This window comes from Macaca thibetana, chromosome 4 (assembly GCF_024542745.1).
Source record: "Macaca thibetana thibetana isolate TM-01 chromosome 4, ASM2454274v1, whole genome shotgun sequence".
Classification (NCBI taxonomy): Eukaryota; Metazoa; Chordata; class Mammalia; order Primates; family Cercopithecidae; genus Macaca; species Macaca thibetana.
In genome coordinates, this window is record NC_065581.1 from 26,739,417 (window position 1) to 26,746,801 (window position 7,385).

At 40.5% G+C, this 7,385-nt stretch overlaps 1 non-coding gene across 1 annotated transcript; it reads left to right on the plus strand.

The window, feature by feature from the left end:
* Positions 1-320: 320 nt before the first annotated feature.
* Positions 321-393, plus strand: TRNAA-AGC (transfer RNA alanine (anticodon AGC)). The gene has a single exon. It is a non-coding gene; the product is annotated as a tRNA-Ala (tRNA).
* Positions 394-7,385: the final 6,992 nt, after the last annotated feature.

Below are 7,385 nucleotides of genomic sequence, written 5' to 3' on the forward strand. Positions count from 1 at the left end.
TAATCCTTTTTTAAAAATCTGTGACACCTTAGCTGGGCAGGTCTAGGCAAGTCCTCCTTTGCTGGGATGTGCCTTTTTCTAAGTTTAGGATATTCCCGGAATATCCTAAACTTGGCATTTTGGAAGCACGTGTTTTCCCTTTGTGATTTTCTCCTTTTTCCCTTTTCTCCTTCTTTGCAGAGAATGACTATCACTGGGCCTTGCCCTGGGCTATCAATGAGAAGATCTGCTCTTAGTAGAGTCCTGCTTTTGCGCTGAAGTCCCTGAAATCACCTGTGTTCCATGCCACCCACTAAGGATAAATAAAGCTCCCCTGATGTGGGGAGTTAGCTCAAGTGGTAGAGCGCTTGCTTAGCATGCAAGAGGTAGTGGGATCGATGCCCACATTCTCCAAGCTTTATTATTCGGACCTTGGGTCTCCAAAAACTCAGATCTCCAAACCCAAGTTAGTGTCTGAGAGGAGGATGCTGCTTTGGTTCAAGACATAGGAGCAGCAACAATACAGGGCTGGTGACGGCTCCCTCCTGGCATTCAGTATAGTGTAGATCTACTGTGTAATTCATTTTCTGTTTCTTCAAGGAGCTGTGAAGCCAAGGGACATATACACCTGTTCTTTTCTCCCTGTTTCTGCCTGCAGCTTGGTCCTAAATGTGAGACAATTGTGAAAAGTGCAGGGCAGCGCCACCTGGGTAAATACCACCCCGGCTTTCAGGTCAGGGGACTGAAACCAGGATGTGTCAAGTAACTAGAATGTGCCTGGACAGATACTATAGAAAGCAAACCCATAAAGTTGTTCATGAGCTTGTGGACGCACCTGCCAGCTGTGAATAAGTGGCTCTAATCCCAAACAGCTTACCAAAAAAGAGCCTGAGAGCTGAACTGCGCAATGGCCAACTTTCCAGTCCTCACTGACCACTGGGTTGCACACATTCCGGAGATCTCAGAACAGCAGTGCAAAGGCTTTGCAAATAGGGTTATCTTTAAAACAACAACACATGGAAGGCTGGTTGGTACTTGGAACTTGAATACAAGGCAATTTTTGTGTCTGCAAAAACAAAAATAGCAATATTATTCTTAAGATTTCAACAAAACACAGCGTCTCATCACATAATCCAAAGAAGTCCAGGTTACAAGCCCCAAAATATTCAGCATTACGAAAAATCAGGGAGATCTTAATTCACATGGCAGAGAGACTCCTCGAATAACTATACTGAGAGGACACAGATGTCAAAATCATCAGACGCATACATTAGAGCAGTCATGATAACAATGCTCCTAGAATTAGGGGATAACATTCGTGAAGTGAATGGAAAGTTGGAAAGTGTCAGCAAATATCTGGAATATATAAAACCAATTTTAAACTTAAGAATTAAAAAAAAAATGTATTAACCAAAACTCTTAGGGGAAATAAAAAGCTTAACTGGATGATCTCAATAACAGAATGCAGATGCTAAGAAAAAGCCAACGAACTTGAAAACAGAACAAGAATACCTACATAATCTGAATGATAGAGAGAAAGGAGGATTTTTGTAAATGAACAGAGCCTCAGGGACAAATAAAAACAACAAATCTAACATTCACATTATTGTAATCTGAAAAGAAGAGGACAAAGAGGACTTTGTGGGATAGAACTTTGAAGAATTAATGGCTGAAAATGTATCCAATTTCTCAAAAGATATAAACCAGGTTTTTAAAGTTCGGCAAAGGTCAAGCAGGACAAACCCAAAGAAACCCATTGCAAAACATATCATAATCAAACTGCTGAAAACGAGGAAAGCACAAAACAATCTTGAAAGTGGTCAAAGGAAAATGGAAAAGAAACTACCATGTGAATGAGTGTAGATTTCTCTTCAGGAACCACAGGGGCCAGAAAAAAAAATGTCATAGTATTTAGTAAGTAACAAAAGAAAAAGACCTATCAACCCAGAATACTATGCGGAGCAAAAGTATCTTTCAGACATAAAGGCAAATAAATGCATTCTCATTGGAAGGTGAGTAAATCCATTCTCATTCTTAGCGAGAATGCTAGAAAATAATTAGCAAAGATTTGAGATGAGAAAAGTGATACCAGAAGGAAACTTAGAACGTCATCAATGAAGGAACAACAGCAGAAATAGAAAATGTCTGGGTAGACATAACAGACTCTTATTCTTCTCTTGAGTTCCTTAAGGTATGTTTGGTGATTGAAAGCGAAAATTGTAACTCTATCAGAAACAGTTGTCATTGTATGTAGACGTACTACATAAATAAGACAAAAGGGTAAGTATAATGGGCCTAACTCTTGATGAAGTTTCTATATTCAACTTGAGTGGTAAAATATTGCTTCTAAGTATATTGTGAAAAGTTACATATGTGTATGGTAATCCCTAGACCACTTACTAACCAGATTTAAATAAACCAAAACAAGACAGAAAGGGGAACATAGAAGAATTAAAACGGAGGGAACAAAGGTGAATAAATTATTAAATAGCAGATCTATCTAAAAACTTATCTATAATAGCATTACATGTAAATGATCTAAGTACTTCATTAAAAACTAGAGATCGTCAGAATGTATTAAAAATAAATATGCTGACTATAAGAAAGCCACCTACAGTACACTTATATATAAGAATAAAAGTTATATAGCAGATTGAAGGAAAAGAGTGGAAGAGATACCTCATGCAAGCATTAATCAAAGACAGCTGTGATGTTTACATTAAAATCGGACAAAGTAGATTTGAAAGCCGAGAAACTGTTCAGGAATAATGAGGGCTGCTAAATAACTACGATTGTCCATTCTCCGGGTAATACTGTTCCAAATGTATATGAGGACACAGATTTTCAAAACACATAAACAAAATTAGATAAGCCAGGTAAAAATAGCAACATCCAATTAAAGTTGAAGACACTAAAACTCCTCTCTCAGTAATTGGTAGACTTAGTAGACAACAAATCGACAAACATGTTGGAGAACTGAACCACACCATCCACCAATGGATCTAATCAACTTCATAACGCAAAATAAAAATTTAGCCAGAAAGCAAAGACAAAAATTAAAAGAAAAGTAAGATCATGTTATAACCAGGAAATTAAGAGTGGTCCAGCACACAGAAGGGTGCTATTACTGAAAGAGTTGGAAATAGTGACTTAGTTATTTTGAAACATTTTTGAAGGTGTTATTTAGCTGGAAATGACAGAAAGACTGACGATGGTGAATCTGGAGGTGGATCTTCCGTTGTCTGTATTTATCTTGTCTTCTTTTGAGGTCTGGGGTGTCTATACTTCCTCTGAATTACCTGACCGTACTACAGTGTCTGGCACAGAGCATCTCCCCAGTGAAGATGTATTAAATGAGTGGATAGTGATTGATAGATTCAAAAGAGTTGTGCAAGAATAGTGTCCGTTATTTGGCAAATCATCGAATGTGGTGTTTGAAGGAAGACAATGAATCAAGGTTGACTAGAAAGGTAAGCCCAAGGCCAGACGTGGTGGCTCATTACTGTAATCCCAGCCCTTTGGGAGGCCGAGATGGGCGGATCCCTTGACGCCAGGAGTTTGAGACCAGCCTGGGCAACACAGTGAAACCCTGTCTCTACAAAAAAAATACAAAAATCAGCCGGGTGTGGTGGTATGCATCTCTAGTTCCAGCTACTCAGGAGGCTGAGGTGGGAGGATCCCTTGACCCGGGAGGCGGAGGTTGCAGTGAACAGAGATCGCACCGGTGCCCTGGCAATAAAGTGAGACCCTGTCTTAAAATAAAATAAAATGTAAAAGTTAAGCCCAGGCCGGGCGCGGTGGCTCACACCTGTAATCCCAGCACTTTGGGAGCCCAATGCAGGCGGATCACCTGAGGTCAGGAGTTTGAGACCAGCCTGGCCAACATGGTGGAACCCCATCTGCACTAAAAATACAAAAATTAGCCAGGCACCTGTAGTCGTAGCTACTTGGGAGGCTGAGGCAGGAGAATCACTTGAACCTGGGAGGCAGAGGTTGCAGTGCGCCAAGATTGCGCCATTATGGCGACCCCTAGACCCCTGGGATGGTGATCCCTAGACCACTTACGAACCAGATTTAAATAAACTGAAATAAACTAGGAACAAGAACATACAAGAATTGAGACAAGGGGAACAAATGATTAATAGATCATTAAAAAGTAGATCTATGGGCGCGGTGGCTCACGCCTGTAATAACAGCACTTTGGGAGGCCCAGGCAGGTGGATCACCTGAGGTCAGGAGATTGAGACCAGCCTGGCCAGCATGGTGAAACCCTGTCTCTACTAAGAATACAAAAAAATTAGCCAGGCATGGGGCCGGGTGCCTGTAATCCCAACTACTCGGGAGGCTGAGACAGGAGAATCACTTGAACCTGGGATGCGGAGGTTGCAGTGAGGGGAGATTGTGCCATTGCACTCCAGCCTGGGTGACAAGAGCAAGACTCCACCTCAAAAAGAAAAACAGTGGATCTATCTAAAAACTTATGTATAAAAACATTAAATGTAAATGATCTAAACCCATGAGTTGAAAACCAGAAATTGTCAGAATGTGTTATAAATGAATATGCTGACTATAGGAAAGTCACTAGTAATATGCTTATATATGACATTAAAAGTTACATAGCATATTGAAAGTAAAGAATGCGAAAAGACATGTCATTTAGGCATTACTCAAAGAAAGCTGTGGTGGATATATTCAAATCAGACAAACCAGATTTTAAATTGTAGAAAACTTCCAGGGATAAAGCTGTTACATAATTAGAGGTGTCAACACACCAGAGAAATAATGTCCCAAATGCATATAAGGACACAGGGCTTCAAAACTCATAAGCAAAATTGGATAATCCAGATAAAAACAGAAAAATCCAATTACATTTGCAGACGTTAACACTCCTCTCTCAGTAATTGATAGATCCAGCAGATAATAAACCAGTAAACACATTTGAGAACTGAACAACACTCATCCAGCAATGGATCTAATCAATCAACTTTCTAAAGCAAAATCACAATTTGGGTAGAAAGAAGAGGAAAAAAAATCAAAGAAAAGCAGGATCATGTTATAACTAGGAAATCAGGAATGTTCAGAGTGCAAAAGAGTGATATATTGAAACCGACATTTTTGAAAGCGTTATTTAGCTGTAAATGACACGGAGACTAAAATGGTATCTTCCCTTGTCCATATTTATCCTGCCTTCTCTTGAGGACTGGGCTGCTTGAATCTTTAGAATCTCCTGAACTTACAACAGTGTCTGGCACAGAGCATCTTCCCTGTGAATGTGTACTGAATCAACGGAAAGGAATTGACAGATTCAAAAATGTTTTGCGGGAATAATGTTTACTCTTTGACAAATCACTGAATGTGGTGTTTGAAGGAGAAAAATGTGTCAAAAGTTGACTTGGAAACGAAGCCCAAAAGGTAAGTAAAGGGGATTTGGGGAATGAGATATTTGGTGTGTGAATGAATGCGGTGCTGTGGAGAGGAGTAGGCAGTAAGATTGTGAACTGGAGCAGAGAAAGAATCACGTTTTAAAATCTAAAACATCTTCTCCGTTCAAGCTTTGATACTTAGCAGCTCTGGCACCTTAGAAACGAAACTTATCTGAGGTTCCATTACTTCTAGAAAGTGCAGATTAGGACACATAGTTTTGTTGGTGAAGTTCCATTGGACTATATGAAGTAAACTCAATAAATCTCTCAGTATAATGAATGGCATACATGATTTGCTTTACGCTTTTTGTAGCAGGATTGTCTCCAGTCATGTAGATGCAAGTGGAGATAGAGAGTAAGACAAAGTAGTATGGACAGGAGACACCTTTAAAGACTATTTTTTCATTCCTTCATTCATTCAGTTGGTCAGTCAGTGAACTATTATGGACTGAACATGTCCTGTGTGTCTTTTCAAAAAAGGAGACCATGGGAGGTGTAAGAGTGGCTAAGATCTCTGAAGGAGGGAGAAGCCAGATGACTGGGCCACAAGAGGGAAAAAGTCAGCAAAACAGGTGCAATTGTTCCTGGCCTCTTGCCTCAAGATGGTTGTATTGTTAGGTGAATACTAGAAATGGGTAGATTCCGCCTGTCCTGAGGAAAAAATTCTTTGGTTGCAGGATTGGATTGGCTGATAAAGAGTGATTTCCAAGCACCATTGATTGTGTTCTTTGAAAGTTAGGAACTGATAAAGCAGCAGTGCTTGGGAAATAACATGTGGGATGTCAACTCTTAGGCGAGAACTGCCTTCTTTCTGCAGGAGGCCACACGTCAATCTCAAAATCTAAAGGTTTTGAGTTTGAACATCAGAGGGGATACAGTTTTTGCTGCTATTTTGGTTGAGGGAAACAAAATGGGTGCACTAAATAATGAAATGCAAATGCTATGAGATAGCAATTTGAAGACTGACTCAATGTTAGCTTAGAATGGAAAAGTGATTTAGGTTTTCTTTGTTTTTTGGGGTTTTTTTTGGCTTGTCAGTGTAAAATGAGTGGTAAAGGGATATAGATGACACAAGAAACTGCAAGCTATATCATATAATTGGTCTTTCTCGCTAGCTGATGGAAGAAACAGGAACTTTTTCATCCAAATTCCTGCTCTCAAGGTTACCTAATTGTAATTATGAGGTGAGTGGGTGAAGTCATTTCTTTTAACCTACATGTATTTCTCGAGCACATATCTTGTTAAGAGACTGTTTGGGGTACAGCCATTTAACAGTGAAAAAACACATATATTCCCACCTTTGTGAAACTACCTTCTAGTGGATAGGAGTGAGGGGAGAAACAGAGCAGAAGCAAACAAGAAAAATACATAAGATGTTATGTGACAATGTCTACTGGGAAGGAATCCGTAGGCGGTAAGGGACTTGGGAGTGTGGAGGTGGCCCATTCAGAAGCTTTTAGGAGCGGAATCTGAGAAGTTGTCACCTTGAAGACATCCTTTATCCACTCCCCATCCCCTTCCCCACTCCCCACTCCTGCTTCTTCCTTCAATCATCTTTCTTCACATGGGAAATGAGGACTCTGGGATTCACTGGCTGGATCGCAGCACCTAGAGATGGATCTGATCAGTAAGAACTGCTCAGTAAGCATTAGCTACTGCTTTGGTTGCCTTCCCCCTGTGGAGTGCTGGCCTCTTGGATTGAGCTTGCATCATAGGTGTTCAGTAGGAGCTTGCTTAGTGGACTTACAGGTTGAGGTTAGAACCCACCAGGATTCTTCTCCTGGGAAGAACAGGCTTCCCTCTAAGGCTTCCACAGACGGTGGGTGAGGAAAGAGCCCTAAATTGCTTGAAAAATTGATTGCTCTTTGGGCAAAGCAAGAAACCCTCCTACGGAAGGGCATCATTTGGGCATCTATCGGGGTCTCAGTACAAAGATGAGTGCTCAAGAGGTCAAGATGCTCAAGCGGAGAATCTGACCAGAAT